At 39.4% G+C, this 25,640-nt stretch overlaps 1 pseudogene; it reads left to right on the top strand.

Moving 5' to 3' along the window:
* The window catches only part of LOC131399959 (sulfotransferase 1C3-like), a 33,512-nt pseudogene extending 14,935 nt beyond the window's left edge, over positions 1-18,577 (top strand).
* The last annotated feature ends 7,063 nt before the right edge of the window (positions 18,578-25,640 follow it).

Here is a 25,640-nt window from a genome sequence, read left to right as displayed (position 1 = left end):
CAAATCATCACGCTGTACACCTTAAACATACTACAATTTTATTCATTAATTATATCTCAATGAAGCTGGAAAAAAATTTAAAAGACGAGAGATAAGTGTTGGCTAGGGTGTGGACAAAATGGAACCCTTGTACACTCTTGATGTATTTTAAAAAAAAAGAAAAGAAAATTTGTTCAGCCAGTATCAGCAATGGATCCTAAAATAATTAGATAAAATTTGAGGGAAAAGGATAGTCACATGGTGCCAAAGTGTCACCACACAGTTTAATTCCTAATAGCAAATGGAAATATGCACTTTTGCAAGGGAGATGTGGGGTCACCTACTTAACCAAATGATCAAAAGTAGTATCACTACCTGTGGGACAATCTGACATAATGTACCTCTTGGCATGATGTAAATTGAAATGTAAAGCATTGCCTGAGAAATCTTCTTGCCAAAAAATGTTTTACCTGAACCTAATCCAGACCTAATTTCTGGTCTATGGAAAATATGAGTAATAGAGGAACAGGTTAGACTTATTACAAGAAAAAAAATCAGAAAAAAACAGAATGTGGGAGATACTACAAGACAGCTGACTGATCGCTTTGAAAATCAACGTTGTGAAGAAAAAATATGAGAGGATGATTGTAGGCTGAGAGAGAAAAAAAGAACATCAAAACTAACACAGTTCATGAACTCTAATTGAAAAAAAAGCTTTAAATTATATTATTAGACAATTATAGAAAACTTCATAGATTTTATGATATTAAAGAGTCATTATAAATTAAATGTGACAAGAAACATACAGGAAACATGATAGGAGAATGTCATTTTGGGAGATACATGCTGGAGCTTTTAGGTATGAAGTGTCCTGATATCAGCAACTTACTTTCAAATGGTTCAGTCAAACATGATAGATAGATGGATGGATAGATGGATAGCTGATAGATAGACGATGATGATGATGATGATAGATAGATAGATAGATAGATGATAGATAGATAGATAGATAGATAGATAGATAGATAGATAGATAGATGGATGATAGATAGATCAATATATCTAGATAGAGAGAGAAAGGCTAAAGCCAATAATGCAAAATGATTTTTAAAATTTGAATGTTTGGACCACTCTTTATGCTATATTTTCAAGTTTTCTGTAAGTTTAAAATCTTTCAGAGGGGAAGGGGAGAGGGAGGAGGGCAAAAGGAATAATTCGGCACATGTGTGTGGTGATGGGTTGTAATTAGTATTTGGGTGGTGAACATGATGTAATATATGCAGAAATAGAAGTATAATGATGTGCACCTGAAATTTATACAATGTTATAAACCAATGTTATTGCAATAAACAAAAAATTTAAAAAATAACAAAAATTAAAATTCAAAAAAAAATTTTTCATAATAAAAGGTGGAAAAGTTGCTCCAGGTCCTCCCACACGAAATTTTGTGACCACCTCACACCTAAGGGGAGGTATAATACAACAGAATGTCTCTTTTCTGCCTCCACAACATTAATTTAATGTCCAATTGCTCTCATATTTCTGTCTTTCTCAAAATATTTAGTTACTTAAGATGAGAGGTCGATTGACTAAAATTAAAGAATTATTTCTAATGTTTTCAAGTACAATGTGGATGCAGGAAATTCTAGACATGATTCAAAATGATGGTGATGAGGCAAAACGCAAATGAGCTGCCTCTACTGAAAGATACACTTTCATTGAATTATTTCCCTATAAAGAAAAACCTGATGAGTATTACACAACAAGATTGAAAAGGCTTCCTGTGTTTGGATCAGTGGAAGGGCTGGAAATTAATTTTGAGCTATTATAAAAGGATGGGAATGATTTCTAAGAAAAGAGACAGGGGAAGAGGAAAAAGAGGAGGGGCGTATGTTATGGACGTTAACAGAATTCATTGACGGAGCTAATGAACTCTCCTGAAAGTCTAAATCCAAAGAATAAGATGAAATAAAGAAAGGCTTACTTAAAGAATAGGAAGGAAGGGATGCTTTGCATATCTTTGTGAATATACAGCAATTGTCTCAATTTTCTCCTAGGGACAAATACAAAATAAAATCACTCTAGTGTAAGACACAAATGTAAATTCAAGAATTTCCCAAGAGTAACAAGAATAAATGAAGAATATGAATTGTTTTTCTAAATTTGGGGATAGCTCTTGAAATGCCATCACCATGAGTCTTAAAAAGTCACCTCCCTTTACACCTAACACCACCATTTTTCTGGAAACAAAACTGCAAGGTAAAAAGAGCTGACTTTTCAAATTTTTCTTAGCCTGGTGATATAAAGTATGTAACTGAAGATATTTTCAAAATCACATATGTGCTATTTTTCCTAGACTTAAGGTCCTTAAAAATAAAGAATTACATAAATTTTGAATCTGTGAACATCTATTTTTCTACTATTCTATTTCCTCTGATCCTATTTCATGATAACTCCTTGGCTAAATTTTCCAAAATAATCTGCATTGTTATAAATCAGAGTGGATGGGGAGCTAGAATGGAGGGAAACCCTTTTTAAAGTAAAACCTTTTGCCTTGCTCTGCCAGAATATTAGAGGATAGTCTCCTGGCCTCAGAAGCAAAAGTGTAGAATCTGCTTCTCTTCAAGACTTCCCTATGTTCATACTCTACCCAATTGGCCAAATTCGAAATCTGTCGTCATTTTTGTCTCCCTTGCCTCCATATTTGCTCTCTCACAAAGTCCACTCAATTCCTTCAGATCTTTCTAATCTATCCAATATACTAAATCACTACCACCTATACCCAAAAGTCACTGTTCTCTTTTGCCTCTCAATTTGTCTGCCTACCTCTTGTCTTGCTACCTCTGACCTTTCTTCTTTGTAGTTGGTAATCTTTCAAAAACACAAACCTGACTAAGACATTTCTCTACTTTAAATTTTCCACAGATGGATTGAAGATCAAGTCCAAATTCTTTATATGACTTTCAAGGCCTTTGGCAGTCTGGGCCCTGCTTCAGTTGCAGCCGAATCTCTTCACACTTCTCCATTCTTGCCAAAAGCATCCTGAAAATCTTTAGGTCCTTTAACACAATGTTTCCTCACATCCTGGACCTTTCCATATGCTATTCACCTGACTCAAGCATATCCTCCCATCTTTACTTAGCTAATTCCTACTTATCTTTAGATATTTGCATAGATACTACCTACTCTTGGAAGCTGCCCTTGACCACCTATGGCTGGATAAGTTTCACCTACATATGTCAGCCTAAGTGTGGATGTGTTTGTCCCATCATTGTATTCATCACACTGTATTGTAATTTTCTCTTTTCTTTCCTCTCTTGACTCTGAGTTCTTACCTCTTCTTGACCAAGTTCCTTGAAGGAAGGGCCTGGGTCTCACACATAGTAGGAGCTTACTTGTCTGCTATGCATCTGTTGAATGAATGATCATGAATTCCCAATCAGCAGCTTGCCATGCCACTCTCCTTATTTTTCCTAGGTTCCCAGGGCAAAGCCAAGAGCAACCCAACTATGAAAAAAATTGTATATTAGCAAAACCACTCTAATCATTGATAAACACTGTCTGAGACATTCCTCAGTGAGAGTCTCAATATATCAAGGCACTGTCCAGGTAATGAAGAAGCTCTGGACTCAGTGCCAAAATTTCTCTCTTGCAGGCCTGACCCCATCATGTACTAATCAAGTATGACTCATAAAGTCCCTCAAATTCTCTAAATTTTAATTATTTCATCAATTAAAGGAGGAGAATATCCCTTCTCTCCTTACCTAACCCTAACATTTATGGGAGTAAAATGAGATAGTATGTACAAAAATGTTTTCTCCTTCCCCAATCTTTCCCAATTGTGAAGCTGGGAAAATTCTTATTCACCTGTCAAGATACACCTGAGACTCACCATTTCATGGGTCATTCCCTGAATGTCCAGGAATGCTGTGCCACTTCTTCCTCTTGTGAGTACTTGGTGTATCATATTCCAGTCATTATTTACAGTACTGTCCTAACATTGTGTTCATCTTCCTGCATAACATATGACAACTCTAAGGGTAGGGCATTCTCCTTGTTTCTGTATTCCCCATGTCCATCAGAGTAGCAGGATCAAAGAATGAGCTCAGTTCATTTAATTAATATTTTAAGTAATAAATCACAAAATGTATAAAATTCTACATACATATGTAGTTATCATTTTATTGGAACACTCTACTACAGTCTTATTTTTCTTTCTCTGGCTTCCTTCTCTCTCCTTAATTTCATATTATCTATCTGGCCAGAAATGCCGAAGATTGCCTGGTGTCTTACTAACGCCTTCACACAGTGACTTCATATTGCCTGACCCTCAGAGTTTGGAGGAATTTTGTGAGAAATGCATGTCTAGAAAAGGTGAGTCAAACTGACTTTGGGGTATTTTATCTTTCAGCAGATTCTAACAATGAGAAGGGCCTCTGGAATTCTGGTAGAGAATGGTACTGAATGCCATCCTGAGTGACCAGGTCCTGTCTTAGTGTTCTGGGGACTGGAAAAGACAGGTAGAAGATTTTTTTTTCCCCAAAATTGGATACAAATATAAACTGAGGGACATATGAGGGTATAAGTGTAGGGATAAAGCTAAAAATCTCCAAATCTTGGATTTGGGTTTCAAAAATTGACTTCTACAGTAAGGAGGAGACATTTCGTATGGAATGATGTAGGGCAGCAGAAGGTGATAGGATCACTTCATGCTAATTCGATCTAACTATGTTATTGGGCTGCAGGGCCACTGTGTACAGCCGTAAAAGTTGTGCACTGCACAATCACAGAGGGTGCCATTTCCATAAACCATGATGTACAATCTTAGAGGTCTTCTCTAGCAGGTCCTTCTAATTAGATTAGCAGGTGTGGCCCCTCATCTTCAGTAATGAGATCACATCTTAGTAGACCTTACTACATCTTAGTAGATCTTACTGAGATCACAGCTTAGGACACTACTGAACCCTTTAGGGCTACACCTGTCAAAAAAGCAACTCACTAGAATTGACCAGGTGTCAAATCAGATTGGTAAGGATCTCAAAAGTTTGACAAAAGAAGAGGTTCTCTGTGTAGACAGAAGAAGAGACTAGAGGGTTATGGGGGTGATTTAGGATGTGATGACTGTCTTCACCTCCTTTACATAGGGCTTTAATGTAGAAAAAAGATTATAACATGTCATTATACTTCATATTGTGGTGGGAGGAACTCAGACAAGTGGATGAAAATTACATGATATCTGTTCCACATAATGAATGTCTCTCAAATAATTAGAGTTCCCAATGAATGAAATGACTGCTTGGTGATGTTGAGAGCTCCCAGTCCTTAGGCAATCTGACTGTCACTGAGCAAGCATCTATCAGTGTACTGAGCAAAGGGCTGCCTTCCAGCAGAAAGTAGGACTGGATGACCCTTAATAGCTCTGCCTGATCTAGGAGTAAATAGAGAGGGAAGGACAAAAATAATACATTTTCAACAAGTCAGGATAAAAATATTTCAGAGTTCCTACTGACAATCCATTTATTTGATCAAATTTAATTAAATTCCCAAATCAGGAAGTGTTTTGCATTGCCCCCATGAATTCATTATAGCCAACCTGACCAGCATTCATATTCTCTTGAGAAAAACAAAGGATCAAAATGAAATGAATTCCTTAACACAATTTGGATAAAACAGAAATCTATGGAAAAACCAATAAAAAATAATCTCCATCAAGTATGTCACTCAGGTGAATCAAGACAGAGGACTCTGTCAGAACAACTTCTTCAGAAACAAATGAGATAAAAGAGAGACAGCTGATGATAAGAAAAACTACAAATCTAGATAAGACTCCAATTGAATGGATTTCCCAATATTTATGCAGAGAACTTTTGAGAGTATGCAAGGTAGGAGGAAGCATGGGAGGGAGAAGGGTCCAAGTCTTCTCTTATGATTCTTCTCAAATCTTATGTTGTAATAGCATTATGTGTCAGCTTTCCTGATCTGTAGTACCCAATTATTCAATCAAACACCAATCTAGGTGTTTCTGTGAAGATATTTTCTAGATCTGATTAACATCTACATCAGGTGACTGTAAGTAAAGAAGATTACCCCTCGATAACATGGGTGGGCCTCATCCAATCAATTGAAAGCCTAGGAGCAAAAACTGGGGTTTCCCAGAAAAGAAGGAATTCTGCCTCAAGACTGCAACATCAAATCCTACCTGAATTTCCAGGCTGCCGGCCTGCACTATGAATTTCAAATTTTCCAGCCCCCATAGTTGGGGGAACCAGTACTTTAAAATAGATCACATATGTATAAAATCTCCTATTGGTTCTCCTATTGGTTCTATTTCTTTGGAGAACTCTGTCTGATCCATGTATCAGTCAGCATGATACATGTCAGGGTTCAAGTCAACTACAAACATACAACTCTGCTCAGATTCATTCAGAAAATAACATTTCACTCATTTGCCTACTTGATCTGTGGACTTTTCATCTCTGAACAATGTTTTTTACCATCCTTCAGACAAAGTTCACATCCACTTTGCACCATGCTTGCAACATAGCAAAGACTGAATAAAGATTACTTTTTTAGTATTACTTATATACCATCATATATACACTATATTTAATATACTATATATTTAATATACTAATATAATTTTTATAATTATGCCCAGAACCAAAATCAGGAAGCTACCACATGTGCCAATCTATCAGGGACACTAAAATATCACTGGCATGACTTGAAAATACAGTACTAGCTAACTCTGGTTTCCATTCATTTCCCTATGAATGAATGAAAATTGATAAAACTGGTGAAAGGAAATTGATCCCAGGTTTCCCAAGTAGGCAAAGCCCTTAAGTTCCCCTCAATGGTACCTCTCTCTCTGCTGCTGCTGCATCTCTTCCTAACTGTGCGCTTGCAAATTGCATAGCACAGCTATGAAGGGAGGGCAGCAGGAGGACTCCAGCTCTAAGACTAGAGTCAGTAGTTGAATCTGGAACTAAATACAATTTGCCGGGAACACATGGTCAACCTACAAAAACAGAAACCAGTTTAAGGGACAAAGTGTTTATTTGGGAATCAAAGAATTGCAGTTCAGCGAACACAGATTCCCGGAGAAACCCAAACACTGTCCCAATTACAGGGTGAAATAGGAGGGTTTTATGGGGAAAGGGAAGGGGTAATTCCTTGAAAAGAAGAGGAAGAGAAAAAAGTCTTCTGTAGGTTATTCCTTAGCTATACGTGGCTGGTTAGCAATTGCACCTCCAGAAGGAGAGTCCATAGCCATCAGTGTTCATGGTCAGGATGTCTGCCTTCTTGCTAGCTTTACACACAGCTGTGCGGAGGACGACGTCGGTTTGGCCCCACCCAAAGTTCCGGCCCAGCTCAAACAGTTCAGAGGTTCAAGGAGTGAGACGTGCAGGCAGTTCTTCTGAAACGACTACTCTGGCTCTATTTTAAAATGGCTCCACTTACGCCAACTTTTCACAAGGTGAAATATTTTATTACCGAAATGATTTATTTTTTTTAATTTTTTTGTTTATTGCAGTAACATTGGTTTATAACACTGTATAAATTTCAGGTGTACATCATTATACTTCTATTTCTGCATAGACTACATCATGTTCACCACCCAAATACTAATTACAACCCCTCACCACACACATGTGCCGAATTATCCCTTTCGCCCTCCTCCCTCCCCTCTTCCCCTCTGGTAACCACCAATCCAATCTCTGTCCCTATGTGTTTGTTTATTGTTGTTACTATCTACTACTTAATGAAGGAAATCATACGGTATTTGACCTTCTCCCTCTGACCTATTTCACTCTGCATAATACCCTCAATGTCCATCCATGTTGTCACAAATGGCTGGATTTCATCGTTTCCTATGGCTGAGTAGTATTCCGTTGTGTATATAGACCACATCTTCTTTATCCATTCGTCCCTTGGTGGGCACTTAGGTTGCTTCCAAGTCTTGGCTATTGTGAATAATGCTGCAATGAACACAGGGGTGCATGTATCTTTATGCATTGGTGTTTTCAAGTTCTTTGGATAAATACCCAGCAGTGGAATAGCTGGATCATATGGTAGTTCTATCCTTAATTTTTTGAGGAATCTCCATATACCTAAATGATTTAAAGTGAGTCCCAAGAAATGATCTATGTGGGCGAAGTCACATATAGTGAACATATATACATTATAAATCTCTGCTTTAAACTGTAAAGATGAATACAGCTTTTATTAGTAGAAAACTACCTTCCCTTCACTAAATAAGCTGAATAAAAGTTCCAGAAGCTTATTCCAAAGAGATGGTAAATTACCTCATTGCTTTGGGTTTGGCCCTGGTACTGAGAACTGATAGTGCTCCTACCTCTTCCAGTGGATCATGGCTCCTGGTATAACCACATGAAAGGGCAGCAGGCTGCAAAGGGCAAACACTGGGTCCTCTACCTCTTCTACGATGATGTGAAAAAGGTAAGTACACTGAGTGGCATTGGCCAGACTCAGCAAAGACTCCTGACAATTACATTTTATGCAAAAAATCTGTCTTTTAAATTGACCACACTCTTTTTTTTTTTCCCCTCTTCATAACACCATTTTCCTCTATGGTCAGAATCCAAAATGTGAGAGCCACAGGCTGTTGGAATTCTTGGAGAAAACCTTGTCAGAGGACATTATAAATAAGATCATTCACTATATGTCATTTGATGTAATGAAGGAAAATCCCATGGTGAACCAAGCTGCTCTCCCTTCCCCCATATGTGACTACATCATCTCAAAATTCTTGAGGAAAGGTTGCTGACATTTCTTTTATTTAACTTGATCCTAAAATATATCCTGCCCTATAAGCCAATATAATTTTAAACTTAATTTTCAGGAAAAAGTGATATATTTCAATTGTAGGTGAGGACCGACTATTCCTCTAGTGTCTTCTGGCTGGTCTAAGAATTAAATTGACATGAGACAGAATAACAGGAGAAAATTGAGCAAATTTAGTGCCATGTATACATGGGAGAAACCCAGGAAAATTGAGTAACTCACCAAAATGACCAAAGCCACCACCTTAAATGCCATCTTCAACTAAAGACAAAGGAGGATGTTGGGGGTAGTGGTTTGGGACTTCAAAGGAGAGGAAGGCAATTCACATGGAGATGGAAAAGCAAATATTTGGTAAATAAATGTTTGTCATACCTTGTAAAACAATGAGACATAGGGAAGACTTTCATTAAATGGGCCTTGCTAGCTTCCTCCCTTGTCTGCCACACCTAGTCCACATTATACTATAGTTATCTTACGGTATTAACTCCTTCCTGGAACAGGCCTTCTACCCTAAATTCTTTTAGGCAGTTAGGGTGAAGGTCAAAGTTTCTTTCTGAGTCTTTTTTTCTCAAAAATAATCAAGCCAGCCCTGCGGCCAAGTGGTTAAACTTCCACATGCTCCACTTCAGTGGTCCAAGTTCAAGGGTTTGGATCCCAGGTGAAGATTTACTCCACTCATCAGCCATGCTGTGGCAGCAACCCACGTACAAAGTAGAGGAAGAACGGACAGATGTTAGCTCAGGGCTAATCTTCCTCAAGCAAAAAAAAAAAAGAGGAAGATTGGCAATAGATGTTAGCTCAAGGCAATCTTACTCACCAAAAATAAATAAATAAATAAATAAAGTCAAAGAGACACATTTTGGGATGGCCAGTTCTGATCCCCTGCACAAATTAAAAATCTCTACTCCTTTTCACCCTGCCTGCTTGGCAAATGCCTGGACTAATGCTTCTCAAGTTTGAGCATACTTCAGAATCCCCGGGAGGATTTGTTAAAACACTGACTGCTGGGCTCACACCAGAGATTCTGACTCAGTAGGTGTGAGAGGGGACCAAGAATTTGCCTTCTAACAAGTCCCCAAGTGGTGCTGATGATGCTGGCCACCTTGAGAACTTCTGTCCTTCATGAATATAAAACCCCAGCTCAAGCATAATCTCTTCCCTGAAGTCTCTTGCCTCCTCTGAGCACTTTTGGTCACTTTCTCCTTTGGCCCATCACTGTTTTTGTTCAGAGCTCTAGTTTAGCACCTAGCACATGGCTCTGTAACAATTTGTTTTCATGTCTGTCTCCACAGTGATACCATGGATTGTCCAGAAGAGAGTGTCATGTTCAGTTTTGTTCCACTAGTACCTAGCATAGTGCCTCATATATTGTGGGAACTCAGTAAATGCCTGCTGAATGAGTGAGCAAGTGAATGCATGAATGAATGAATGAGACAATTTCTGCCCTCAAGAGATTAACAGTTTATAGATAGAGAAAAATTAAAAATTCATTAACAGATTAATAGACAGACAGAGAAATAGAAACCATTCTATAGATAAGAGGGATAAGATGAGTTTTACTTGAGCCACGCTGAGGACTGTCCTGGGAAGGCAGTCTCCACAAAGGAAGAAAGTGTTCCAGAGAAGCATGGTATTCAGTACAGCTTTATGCCTTTTTAGAACAAAGAAGATACATTAAACACACCCAGGATACATATTCATCAAAATTTCAAAGAGATTTAGTTACAGGTTAGTAGGTCAACATGACCTTGATGTCTGGAAAAGGAAAATTATTTTCAGGAGTACTGATACTGGTGTCATAGGAAGGGAAGTATGCCTTCTTATCTTCAAAGAGTACATTCTTTTACTTTGAGGTAATGTTTAATGCGTCCTAATCTTTAATGGTTAAAGCAGATGTACAATATACATTTAACAGGCCATAAACAAGGCTCCTTTAGTTCAGGCTGAATCAGGTTTAAACCAGACTAGCTACCCATTTCATATACCTCAATATGTGAAAATTCATTATCAAGAGTAAAGTGGGGGTTATACTAGTGGGTCCCAAATTCCAATCCACCTGACTAGATCAAAATCAGCTTTAAAAACCCAGAATCCCTGCCTAAGGATTCTAATTCATTGGTTGTGAGTTAGAATCCAGAATTCCATAGTATTATCAAGCACTTTGAGTTAATTGGCTTGCAAAGAGGTGGGAAATCACTAGAAATAAAGCAGTAGGAGACGGGTTTGTGTCAAGATGGTGGCATAGGCGGACTCTGAACTCACCTCCTCATGAACACAACAAATTCACAGCTACTTTTGGAAAAATTACCCCTGAGAGAGAACTGAAAACTGGATAAAAAAGAATCCCCGAAACAAGGGACAGTCTTGACTGAGGTGGAAGAGACAGAAATTCATTTCTGGAGAGAAAAAAAGCCACCTTCACAAGGCTTCAAGGCTGCCTGAGAGAAATCCAAAGGTATGCAGCCTTCCCTGGAGGAGTGGGGGACCTGAGCAGGGGAGGATTACCACAATAAGCATCTTTTGGCCCCAGCACAACTGAGATGAGTGTCATAATATCTGGCTTTGCCGGCTACTAACAACAATGGGGAATACCCCTAGAAAAGCTATCAAACATAAGGAAAAAAAAGCCAGCTCTTAGAGGGCCCATGCACAAATTAACCCATTTCAGAAAGCAACATAAACTCACCAGAAAGAAAAGTGAATAGTCCTTTGGTGAAAAGAGACTCACCTGATAGGCTCTGGGTGCATCTCGGTGAGAGGTGAGACCTCTCCAGGGACTGAGACATTAGTGGCAGCCATTATCATGACCTAGTACAAGGCATGATGACACAGACACTGGCAGATGCCATTGGAGTCCTTCACCTGGCCTCTCTGCCCAGGGTCTGCCCTACCCACAGAGCACCAATTTAATCCAGCTCAGCCAGGGCAGGCAGCCAGCCCTAGGGACTGGCCCCACCCAACAGCAAGCCCTTGGGCAACTGGTGGGCCTGCATAGGCTAGGTGCATGAGTCCCCTGTAGCCAGGGGAGTGGGTCCACTTCTGTGGGGCAGGGTATCAGTGAGGAGTGGGTGGAGTGTGTGGGACCTCTGCAGTGGCATGACTGGGTCCACTTTAGGGGGTCAGGGTGCATGCATGGGGAAGGACTGTGTTGATGGGCTATGTAGCCCTGTGGGCAGTGGGGTCTGTCAGCTGCAGCAGACTTGTGCTTCTCAAACAGCCACATAGGGGATCGGCCCACCTTCCAAAGCCTGAAGCAATTGGATGCTCCCATGGCTGGGGCCAGCCCCACTCAGATGCAATCCTCAGAGAGCTGACAAGAGCCTTGTAGGCTGGAGACCTCCAGCAACTGGTAAGCCCTAAGCCTAACAATCAGCCATGCTAGGGGCCTACTCACATAACAGAAAAATCACAACAAGAATGTGATAATAGACCTTGCAGCCAACTGTGCTGGGGCCCCCCACATCCAATAAAGTGACTGAAGGGTCCCATAGTAGCCACATGCAGCTAAGAAATACAACCAGCCAGCCAGGGGGACAGCCCAGCCTCACTAGGCACCTACAGCACATAGCCCACACAGGGGTCACTCCTGGACATTTGAAACTGGTGATGAGAGGGAAGCACACCACTGAGCCTCATAAGGCATCACTTATATAAGGTCACCTTTCCAAGATCAGGAGACATAGCTGATCTACCTAATACACAGATACAAGCACAGAGAAAAAGGCAAAGTGAGGAGGCAAAGGAATATGTTCCAAGTAAGGGAACAGGACAAAACACCAGAAAAAGAACTAAATGAAACAGAAATGAGCAATCTACCTGACAAAGAGTTCAAATAAAAAGTCATAAAGATGCTCACTTATCTTGGGAGAAGAATGGATAAACTCAGTGAGAACATCATCAACATCACCATCAAAAATTGGAAATATAAAAAAGAACCAATTGGAAATGAAGACAACAATACTGGAAATGAAAAATTCACTAGAGGGACTCAAAACCAGAGTAGATGATACAGAAGAATGGATCAGCAAGCTGGACAAAAGACTAGAGGAAATCACCCAAGCTGAATGACTACAAGAAAAAAGAATTGAAAAGAATGAAGACAGTCTAAGGGACTTCTGGGACAACATCAAGTTCACTAACATCCATGTCATAGGTGTCCCAGAAGGAAAAGAGAGAGACAAAGGGGCAGAGAATCTATTTGAAGAAATAATAGCTGAAAACTTTCCTAACCTAAGGAAGGAGACAGACATCCAGGTACAGGAAGCAAAGAGAGCACCAAAAAAGATAAACCTAAAGAGGCCCACACCAAGACTCATCATAATTAAAATGTCCAGAATTGAAGTTAAAGAGAGAATCCTAAAAGCCACAAGAGAAAGGCAATAAGTTACAAACAAAGGAAACCTCATAAGGTTATCAGCTGACTTCTCAGCAGAAACCTTACAGGCTAGAAGAGAGTGGCACAATATATTTAAAGTGCTAAAAGGAAAAAACCTCCAGCCAAGAATACTCTACCTGAAAGATTATCATTTAGAATGGAAGGAGAGATAAAGAGCTTCCCAGACAAGCAAAAATTAGAGGAGTTTATCATCAAGAAACCAGTCCTACAAGAAATGCTAAAGGGACTTATGAAAGGGGGAAAGAGAAGACCACAAATGGGAAAAAATGATCTATTTCCATGATAAAAGGGTAACAGACACAAACACACAAAAGAGAGGTTAGATATGATATCAAAAACATAAAATGTGGGAGGAGTGGAGTAAAAGAGTAGAGCTTTTAGGAAGAAGACAAACTAAAGAGACCATAAACTTAATATAGTTGGCTATATAAGTGGTTATTATATATGAACCTCACGGTAATCACAACCCAGAAACCTATAATAAATACACAAAACACTAAGAGAAAGGAAGCCAAACATAATACTAAAGAAAGCCATCAAACCACAAGGGAAGAGAGCCAGAGAAGAAGAAAGGAACAGAGAAGAACTACTAAAACACCCAGGAAAAAAGTAACAAAATGGCAATCAGTATGTACTTATCAATAGCTACTTTAAATGTCAATGGACAAAATGCTACAATCAAAAGGCATAGGGTGGCTAATTGGATAAAAAAACAAGACCCATATATATGCTGCATACAAGAGACACACTTCAGACCTAAGAAACTCACAAACTGAATGTGAAGGGATAGAAATAGATACTTTATGCAAGTGGCAATGAAAAGAAAGCTGAGGTAACAATACTTATACCAGATAAAATAGACTTTAAAACAAAAACTGTAACAAGAGACAAAGAAGGGATCTACATAATTATCAAGGGAACAATCCAACAAGAGAATATAACACTTGTAAATATCTATGCACCCAACATAGAATACTCAAATATATAAAGCAATTATTAACAGACCTGTAAGGAGAAATAGACAGTAACAAAATAATAGTAGGGTACTTTAACACTCCACCTACACCAATGGATAGATCATCCAATTGAAGATCAATAAGGAAACATTGGCCTTAAATGACACACTAGAAGGGATGGACTTAGTAGATATATACAGAACATTCCATCCAAAAACAGAAGAATATACATTCTTTTCAAATGCACATGGATAATTCGCCAAGATTGATCACATATTAGGCCACAAAACAAGTCTCAATAAATTTAAGAAGATTGAAATAATACAAAGCATCTTTTCTGATCACAACGGTATGAAACTAGAAATCAACTACAGGAAGAAAATCAGAAAAGCCAAAAGTATGTGGAGATTAAACAAAATGCTACTGACCAGTGATTGATTCAATGAAGAAATCAAGGGAGAAATCAAAAAATACGTAGAGACAAATGAAAATGAAACTATGACATGCCAGATTTATGGAATACAGCAAAAGCAGTTCTAAAAGGGAAGTTCATAGCAATACAGGCCTACCTCAACCAACAAGAAAAATCTCAAATGAACAATCTAACAGTGCACTTAAAGGAACTGGAAAAAGAAAAACAAAGTCCAAAATCAGTAGAAAGAGGCAAATAATAAAAATCAGAGGAGAAATAAAAGAAATAGAGACTTAAAAAAATAGAAAAACCCAGTGAAACCAAGAGCTGGTTATTTGAAAAGATAAACAAAATTTACAAACCTTCAGCTAGACTCCCCACGAAAAAAAGAGAGAAGGCTCAAATAAATAAAATCAGAAATGAAAGAGGAGAAATTATAACAGACACCTCGAAAATACAAAAGGTTATAAGAGAATACTACAAAAAGCTATACGCCAACAAATTGGATAATCTAGAAGAAATGGATAAATTCTTAGAATCATACAACCTTCCAAAACTGAATCAAGAAGAAACAGAGAATTTGAACAGACCAATCACCAATAAGGAGATTGAAACAGTAATCAAAAACCTCCTAAAAAACAAAAGTCCAGGACCAGACGGCTTCCCTGGTGAGTTCCACCAAACACTCAAAGAGCCCTTAATACCTATGCTTCTCAAACTCTTCCAAAAAATTGAAGAGGAGGGAAAGCATCCTAATTCATTCTATGAAACCAACATTACCCTGATACCAAAACCAGACAAGGACAACACAAAAAAAAGAAAATTACGGACCCATATCACTGATAAACATCCATGCAAAATCCTCAACAAAATATTAGCAAATTGAATACAACAATACATTAAAAAGATCATACGCAGGGGGCCAGCCTGGTGGCATAGTGGTTAAGTGCATGGGCTCCGCTTTGGCGGCCTGGGGTTCACAGGTTTGGATCCTGGGTACGCACTGACACACCACTTGTCAAGCCATGCTGTGGCAGTGTCCCATATAAAGTAGAGGAAGATGGGCACAAATGTTAGCCCAGGGCCAATCTTCCTCAGCAAAAAGAGGAGGACTGGTGACAGATGTTAGCTCAGGGCTGATCTTACTCCCACGAAAAAACAAATCATACACTATGATCAAGTGGGATTTATTCCAGGGATGCAGGGGTGGTTCAACAACTGCAATGCAATCAATGTGATACACCACACCAATAAAATGAATAAAAATCACACAATCGTCTCAAGAGATGCAGAGAAAGCATTTGACAAGAAACAGCATCCATTTATGTTAAAAAAAAAACTCTGAATAAAATGGGTATAGAAGGAAAGTACCTCAAAATATTAAAGGCCATATATGACAAACCCACAGCTAATATCATTCTCAATGGTGAAAAACTTAAAGCTATTCCTCTAAGAACAGGTACCCGACAAGGATACCCACTTTCACCACTCCTATTCAACATAGTATTGGAAGTCCCAGCCAGAGCAATCAGGCAAGAACAAGAAATAAAAGGGATCCAAATTAGAAAGGAAGTGGTGAAACTGTCACTATTTGCAGATGACATGATTTTATATATATAAACCCTAAAGAATCCACCAGAAAACTTTTAGAAATAATAAATGAATACGGTAAAGTTGCAGGATACAAAATCAACATACAAAAATCTGTTGCATATCCATACACTAACAACTAAGTAGCAGAAAGAGAAATTAAGAGTACAATCCCATTCACAATTGCAAGAAAAAGAATAAAATACCTAGGAATAAACTTAATCAAAGAGGTGAAAGATCTGTACACTGAAAACTGTAAAACATTGTTGAAAGAAATTGAAGAAGACACAAAGAAATGGAAAGATATTCCATGCTCTTGGATTGGAAGAATTAACATAGTTAAGATGTCCATACTTCCAAAGCAATCTATAGATTCAATGCAATCTCTATCAAAGTTCCAACAACATTTTTCACAGAAACAGAGCAAAGAATTCTAAAATTTATATGGAACAACAAAAGACCCCGAATAGCCAAAGGAATCCTGAGAAAAAAGAACAAAGCTGGAGTATCACACTCCCTGATTTCAAAATATACTACAAAGCTATAGTAACAAAAATAGCATGGTACTGGCACAAAAACAGACACAGAGATCAATACAACAGAATCGAGAGCCCAGAAATAAACCCACACATCTATGGACAGCTAATTTTCAACAAGGGAGCCAAAAACATGCAATGGAGAAAGGGAAGTCTCTTTAATAAATCGTGTTGGAAAAACTGGACAGCCACATGCAAAAGAATGAAAGTAGACCCTTACCTTACACCATACACAAAAATTAACTCCAAATGGATTAAAGACTTGAATGTAAGACCTGAAACCATGAAACTTCTAGAAGAAAACATAGGCAGCACGCTCTTTGACATGGTCTTAGCAACATATTTTCAAGCACCATGTCTGACTGGGCAAGGAAAACAAAATAAAAAATAAATAAATGGGACTACATCATACTAAAAAGCTTCTGCACAGCAAAGGAAACCATCAACAAAACGAAAAGACAATCTAACAATTGGGAGAAGGTGTTTGCAAACCATATATCTGATAAGGGTTTAATCTCCCAATATAAAACGAACCCATACATCTCAACAACAAAAAAACTAACAGCCCAATTTAAAAATGGACAAAAGACCTGAACAGACATTTCTCCAAAGAAGATATACAGAAGGCTAACTGGCACATAAAAAGATGTTCAACAACATTAACAATCAGGGAAATGCAAATCAAAACTACGATGAGATATCACCTCACGCCCGTCAGAATGGCTATAATTAACAACACAGGAAACAACAAGTGTTGGAGAGGATGTGGAAAGAAGGGAACTCTCATGCACTGCTGGTGGGGGTGCAAACTGGTGCAACCACTATGAAAAACAGTATGGAGATTCCCCCAAAAATTAAGGATAGAACTCCCACACGATCCAGCTATTCCACTGCTGGGTATTTATCCAAAGAACGTGAAAACACCAATGCATAAAGATACATGCACAATAGCCAAGACTTGGAAGCAACCTAGGCACCCATCAAGGGACAAATGGATAAAGAAGATGTGGTATATATACACAACTGAACACTACTCAGCTATAAGAAAGGATGAAATCCAGCCATTTGTGACAAACATGGATGGACATTGAGGATATTATGTTAAGCAAAATAAGTCAGAGGGAGAACGTCAAATACTGTATGATCTCACTCATAAGTAGAAGATAAAAACAACAACAAACAATCACATAGACACAGAGATTGGATTGGTGGTTACCAAAGGGGAAAGGGGGAGGGAGGAAGGCGAAAGAGATGATTAGGCGCATGTGTGTGGTGATGGATTGTAATTAGCCTTTGGGTGGTGAACAGGATGTAAAAATATACAGAAATTGAAATATAATGATGTACACCTGAAACCTATGTAATGTTATAAACCAATATTACTGCAATAAAAAAATAACTAAATAAATAAAGCACTAGGAGAATTTAGAGGACCAATTAATTAGTTCTTTCTCGGTTGGACTGCCAAGGCACAACAGTTTGCAGAAATCACTGTTATGTAAGTGTCACCTGTGAGGAATGAATTGTTTTAGGTTTCACCCAACAGGAAAAGTTTAAAAAGGCAATGCCACCTTGTAAGACATTTCTTTGTCCCTAAGGGAGTAACCAGTTGTGGACTTCCTGTTGGGTGGCATCAGAGCCAATAGTGGACAGGAAACAGAACAACACAGCCCAGGTGGGGCACCTCCGTGGGGCCTGCAGAATTCGAAGAAAGGAGCAAGGGTGTGCCTTGTGTCATGTGGTGGGAAGGTCAGGCTGAAGGATTGTCCATGGGCTTCTTTGCTGTCCTTCAGGGATGCCTGGAGACTGGAAGAATCACTTTACCCCGGCCATGAATGAGAAATTTGCTGAGCATTATAAGAAGATGACAGGCACCACACTGACCTTCTGCAGAGAGATCTGAGAAGAAAAGAAAAAAAATAGACTATGCCAAACACTCTGCCTTTTATTATATTGGGCAGGGAGGTATGGACTGAATGTGAAGCTTAGCATTCAGTTTCTGTCTACCAGGAGCTTGGCTAATCTGGTACAATACTAAAACATAACTTAAAATGTTGATAGACCTTTATTCCAGTAAATAAAACAAGAGGAGTAGAGATCAGTGGCTGAGCATCATGAGAATTTTTTTAAATATAGATATGTTTTATTGTGCATAACAGATAAAGTGAGAACAATTGCATGATGCAGTCACGTGTAATCTAATGTAGATTTCACAACAAAATAAGAGATAGGTATTATGAGTCCCATTATTAAGAGAAAAAGCAATGCATTGGCATGGAGCTTTTAGAACTACTGATAGTATTTATGTCTAAATAAATTGCAAAAGAGAAGAGCTGATAAGTATGTTTCAGAATCACAATTTATCTAGATAGGAAGATATATAAATAAATTGCCTCTGAAATAAAACAATTAATCAACGGGAAAGCAGGGTTACTTTTCTAAAATTTTATTTTTACCTAGTTTTTTAAGCAAAAGAGCTCAAATTAAAGAAACCAGGCAGTGAAAAACTGAAAAATCTTTCCATGATACAAAAAACAATCACTTACTGTTTCTGATCTGTAAACTGAGATGAGGGATAAAAGCACCATTACTGTGCATTGTCATTTCTCTTAATAATTAGTTTATTTTGTATCACTTTCACAATAAGTATAATCTCAGACATTATAAATTTAGTGCTTCAACTGTGCTCCAATGAACAGTTGACTTGTTGTATGATCGAGTAAAATTGTGTTATTTGAGGAGACGCTGCTAAGAAGTTTTATTGATACTGGGTGCTGCCATCTGGGCAGAAGGCCCGAGAGACAACTGCCCGTGGAGGCAAGGGCTCTGCCTGTCCCCTAAAGCACAAGGACAGTGTCACAAGGGAAGAACTGGCAGAGTTTTAAACTTAGAAGTAAAATTAGAGAAATCTAAAAAGACTGTTTTCAATTACCATGTCGAAAGGTAATCAGAACAATATACAGAGATCCTAACGCACAGAACAATGTAACCTCCATGTGTTTGTGATTATTGTTCCCAGTTGATTGCAGTAAAAAAGCAGTACAGTGTTACCTCACCCTCAAGCCAAAGGAAACTGGGGAGATATCATCCCATCCTCTGGCCAACGTTGATGACACCTTTAAATAAGAGAGGAAAGCAGCTAGCCCCTAGAGACTGCTGTAAGGAAGAAGAGAGGAGGAAGGGCGGCCCTGGGTGAAGTTTCCCCGTCAGCCGTCACCTGTCTGCCTCTATCCAGCCTGTTTGGGCGCATGCCCAGCTGCGCTAAGACGGCGGGGTATCCCGCCGAGAGACAGAAGAAACCACCCGGAGACGGCGGGTCAGGCATATAGATTTATTGGGATTTACATACAGGAAGAGTCCAGAGACGGCCGGCTGGACACAGATTTGCACATCACTCCCGCCCCTTGAGAGAAGCTTGCTTAAGCAGGCAGAGGAACGAAGGCTGCATGCTTGCCAAGGGGGATTGTCCTTGTATGACCTGCAATCCAAGGACCAGAGCTCCCTCCGGAGGGCCCCCGTGTTCCCTCAGACCGCAACAGTCTTTGTGCTGACTATCCCACGAGAAACAGCTGAGTTGGCCAAGCCCAGGCCTGTTATCATCGTGAGTGCTGGCACGTAGCCCAGACAAGGGGCCTCAAGGATGCAAGGCTGCTGTTAAAGCGCACCCAGGGTAGTTCCGCTACACAGCCCTATAACCCAACCCCCTTAAATATAACCCTTAGAGGGGAGATTGCCACTATTACTCCTTAAAGGTGTTGTAAAAATGAAAGAGACTCATTGGTCACCAATGAATTGGCAATATGCTTAAAGTCTGGTTCACAGGACTAGGTAGGCTTTGACATTTTAGAAGTGAGAAGACATAATGAACTAACAGCCCTGGGGACCAAGGTGGAGTCCACATGCAAAGCAGATCTCAGAAGAGGAGGACGGAGACCACAGGAAAGGTGAACCCTGTTTTCCTACTCAGAAATTATTCTCTGTTCATTGAAAAGCAATTGGATGGTGTAAATAAAAACATTTCCTGCATCACCCTTTGGACTCGTGTGTTCATCACCAACTACTACCAAGGTTGTTTTCTTTACAGAATGCATTATATCTACACACCCTTGCAGGTATAAAGGGGCACAGTGCTGGATTCCACTTGTATAACAGGGGCTGATGAATTTGGGGCAAAGTATATTGGCTATGTAACACTAAGAATTGGGAAAGGGTTGAGAATCCCTTGATGAAGGCGATAGAAGGTGGGAATAAAGTTACCACATATTTCTACATTGAGGGTTTGAGCTACTCTTCAACTCTCAGAGCCATGTCTTAGTTACAGGCTTGTTGAGACCTAGTGCAGTTGACACATAGGTAGTGCCAGATTGCCTCTCGTAGAGGCTTCCCCAGGGGACCCTCCCAGCAGGAGTGTATGAGTTCCCCACAACTTTCCCTGCAATGGATGTTATCATTGCTCTTTAATTTTTGCTAATCTGATAGTCAAAATTTTTTTCTTATTTTTATTTTGTGTGTTTTGCTTTGCTTGTTTTGTTAGTGCAATTACATACCATTCATGCTTTAGTGTGTCGTTTGTGTGTGTGTGTGTGTGAGTGTGAAGGATTTGCCTATTCTTAGCTGTTGCCTCTACTCTTTTGAGGTGATCGTCTTTTTTCTTATTGGTTTATAAAGTATGGATATGTTTATACATTATATATTGGTGTGCGTATATATATATATATATATATATATGTTTAATTTCCCCCACTCTTCTCTGTTTATGCTATATTTTATCAGGCAGATAATTTTATCTTTTCTCAAATTTGTAGGATTTGCAATCAAATCCTACAATTATTTTCTTTTATGGCTTTTGATATTCATTTCAAGAGTAAGAAGGCATTCATGCATCTAAGGACATTTGTGGTTTAAATCTTAAATCCATCCATAATCATATATAGTATGAGGTACAGAACCAACTGAATTTTTTTTTCCAGTTTTCCCAACAACATTAATCAAATGACACATTATTTCCGACCAATTCGAGATTTCACCTTCATTCTTCCTGAAGCTATGAATACATATATTCTCTCCCACTAAGCTTCTTATCTATGACAATGCCAACCTCAGACAGAATAAAATCCCCACTTCTCTTATTTTTCTTTTTCAAGTTAATTTTTATTTAGTTTAAAAAATTATTCTTTCATATGAATTTTAGAATATTTTTCAAAATGAAAAATGAAATCACAATTTGATTGAAATTACATTATAGTTTATGGAATAATTTTTATATTCTTGATTACTTACATTAGATCTTCACATCTAGAAACATGGAATATAATTTTACATATTTAGCTTTTGTAACATTTTCTTCCTCTAATAATTCTTTTCATATTGATGTAAATATATTTTGTTAAAATTTTTCTTTTTAATTTTTGTTGCTGTCATGAAAGGGATCTTTTTTTTTAATTTTTTGTTTATTGCAGAACATTGGTTTATAACAGTGTATAAATTTCAGGTGTACATCATTATACTTCTATTTCTGCATAGATTACATCATGTTCGCCACCCAAATACTAATTACAACCCATCACCACACACATGTGCTGAATTATCTGAAAGGGATCTTCTTTCCTCTTTTATATTTTCTAACTTTTTTCTGTAGTGCTAGCATCCAAGAAAGTTATTGAATTATATTTGTATATTTTATATATGTGTGTGTGCATATGTGTATATATACACACACACAAGTGTGGGTGCTTATAATGACCACATTACCAACCTCCTTCATTAGTTCTAACAGTTTTCAGTTAGTTTCCTTAGGTTTTATTTGTACATCAGTATCCTCAATGGGGCTCCCCCAGAAGCCGCCTCTGAGACACAAATTTGAGTGTAAGTGGTGTACCCAGAGATGAGAAGACCCCTAGTAAAGAAGTGGGTAAGTGATTAAGGGAAGGAAAGGGAGAATGAGAGGTAAACGCGCCCCACAGAGGGCAGCTGAATGAGCGCCACAAAGGATCCTAGGGAAGTTAGTCCCGCAGAGCACATGCCTTGGGACTTTCACATTGAGGGGGTTAAAAGTGGCAGGAGTGAAGCTTTAAGGAGTATAAATACTCCTGCCAGTCATTAACTGAGGGCTACCCCTAGGGAGTAAAACTCTGGGGCCCTTCCAGCCTGCCACCAGTACAGGCAAAGCAGCCTTCCAGAACAACCCCTCAGACACACAGATGTAGATACCAGTGTCTGTAAGTTGTCAGGAGAGCACTGAATAGTGGGCACTTGCCAGTGTCCACTACAGCCTCCTTTGCATCACTCAGCTGCACTTGCACCCTAAGTTAAATTCACCCTGTCTTCTACTTCTTCAAGGTCGGTAGCAATTTCTAAAGCATAAAAAAAAAGAAAAATCTTACAACAGGAGAATAAGCTATTGCCACTGCTGCTGAAATTTATCCTGAGGCCTTGATGTACATTCATCATCTCTCTCCTCTGTTTCTCCTTAGATGTCCCTCAGCCTTGACCAGTATTTCTGCTGGTCTGGGGTGCTTGCAGCAGATAACACAGCCCTTCATCCCTGAAGAGTCTGAGCTCCCTGGTTACCCTGCCTTTGTCAGGCTGTGGTTGTTACGATAGTCTATTTATAATTAATACTAGAAATGGAGGCACCAAGAGGAGCCCCAGTGAATCTCCCAAGCTCCAGACATGCTCCTCCCTGCCCCGTTACGTGGCAGCAACTCCGTCTCCTCATGGTAGTCAGAGCCAATTACCCCTAGCAACATGGTAACTCTTTGTGGCTGCTGTTCCACAGGCATGAAGAGGCAAAATTGACCAGGCAGTAAACATAACTTTAAATTTAGTTGAACCCTTCCTGAGGCCCTTGTTAGAAGTGTTCCTCCCCTGAGAACCAGGACCTCTGGTCCAGCAAAACTTAAAGTAGGGGGAGGTGGGGGCAACAAGCAAAAATTCCTCAGATGTGTCACAGGGAGAAATGATGAGTGGGTCACACTTACTTTGTACTTCTCCTGGTCCCCTGTATTCTTCCTGGCATAGACATAGCACCACATAATGGCCACTAGTTCAAAGAACACACTGTATCTTGAAGGACAGCCTATAAGGTGTCATCTTTAAGCTGGCATTTTAGGTAAAACTTCAAGAGTTCACTCTGTTCCTTCAAGTCAGCTCCTTCTGGGTCAAGTGTTATAGGATGTGACCAGTGTTTGTTTGAGCACATTTTCCCACCTCCTTTGCTGTAAGGTGCCCCCTTGGTGAAAGATGATATTATGCTGGATCCCATGATGATAACTCGGTGGGACCTCAGATAGTGAGACTGGCCAAAGCACTACAGACAGGAAAGGCAATTGTTGCCCTTTCCAAATGGACTAGCAATGTAATCAAGCAGCTGCCATGTGTCTGGTTGGTTTCCTCATGGGATGATACCATAAGCAAAGGGCCAGCATCATTCTCTGCTGCTGACAGATCAGCTATTCAACAATTACATCAGTCTCTGTGAAGGGCAGCCCATGCCCTTGGGCCCATGAAAACACTATGGTGGCTAAGGAGAGAATCTGGCTTTCCTCAAATGAAGAATTATTTTATCTACTTGGTTTTTCAGTTCTTCCTGGTTGTCCAGTGCTTCTTTTCAGTGGGCATTTGTGTGAGACACAAAGATCCACACAATGGATCTTTATCCCCACTCCTATAGGTTCATCTAATTGCTCTGCTCCAGATCTCTAGGTCTCCAAAATATTAATCTTGTGCTTTCTAGGACATTGGTCAATCAATCAGGTGGCACATTTTCTCCTGCCCAGAAGTCCATGTATATCCTCAACTCAGGACACTTTTCCCTCCACACAGCTATGATGATCAGATGTACTGCTCAAAGCTCTGCTCACTGAGAGGTCTTAACCACACCACTATCTTCAGCACCACCCCAGTAATATGGAAACAGTCTGTTTATTGGATTTCACCAACATATAGAACACATAGACTGCAAATCCATCCTGGACCCACATTTTTCCTCCTCTGTCAGCTGGTCATATGGAACTCCTCGCAAGGCTATTAGTGTGAGCTGAAGGAGAGATGTTGATACGATAGAGGAAAGTGTTGAGGATCTATTCATGAAGCTGAAGCCTTCTGGATCTGCTCAAGTCTGACCCCAAATGTTCATTTCTAATATATGATGGATTGCTGCTTATGCAACTTTATCATTTGGTGAATCTGACAATACCCAGCTCATCAAGAGCAGCTCTGTCTTCATAGTCGTGTACTTAATCTCTGCTACAACTGAGTACTATGTCAGGGGCTGAGTTTCAAGTGGTCAGCAGTTCTCTGTTACAAACAGTGTAGTCTTGCTCCACAACCTGAGGAATCCACACTGTGGATCTCCTAATGGGACTTGCCAGAAGCTCCACACAGCACCTTTTTCTTCTATGGAAAGAAAGAGCATCTTTCTCTTCCTCTAAAACAGTGATTCTTAATTGGGAGTGATCTTGCCTCCCCCCCGCAGGGACTTTTGATAATGTCTAGAGACATTTTTGATTATCACAACTGGGGAGATACTATTGGCATCTAGTGGGTAGAGGCCAGGGATGCCACTGACCTTCCTACAATGCATGGGACAGCCTGCTACCCCCAACAAAAACAAATATTCAGCTTAAAATGTCAATATTGATAAGGTTGAGAAACCCTGCTGTAGAACATCATTTTGTACAAGCTGTAAGGGGCCATCCCAGCAGCAGCAGTAGCAGAGTAAGATTGGCTCCAGACCACCTAGCCAGGATATTAAATTTGGAACCATGGGAATATGTCCCCATGTATGAACTCTCCCTTTTTCAACTTTATCGTGCTTACCCTAGCTGCAGTCAAACATACTTAATATCCACTCCCAAGTATCATCTATCAGTGCCTTGTCCTGCAGCACTTCTAGTGAATAACCCCTTTCTCCCTGAAATAGGAATGTAGTTTTCCCAGTTGAGCTATAATAAGACAAGTTTTAC

This window comes from Diceros bicornis, chromosome 40 (genome assembly GCF_020826845.1).
Source record: "Diceros bicornis minor isolate mBicDic1 chromosome 40, mDicBic1.mat.cur, whole genome shotgun sequence".
NCBI lineage: Eukaryota > Metazoa > Chordata > Mammalia > Perissodactyla > Rhinocerotidae > Diceros > Diceros bicornis.
Note: the sequence above shows the minus strand (reverse complement) of the source record. Positions and strands in the feature narration are given on the sequence as shown.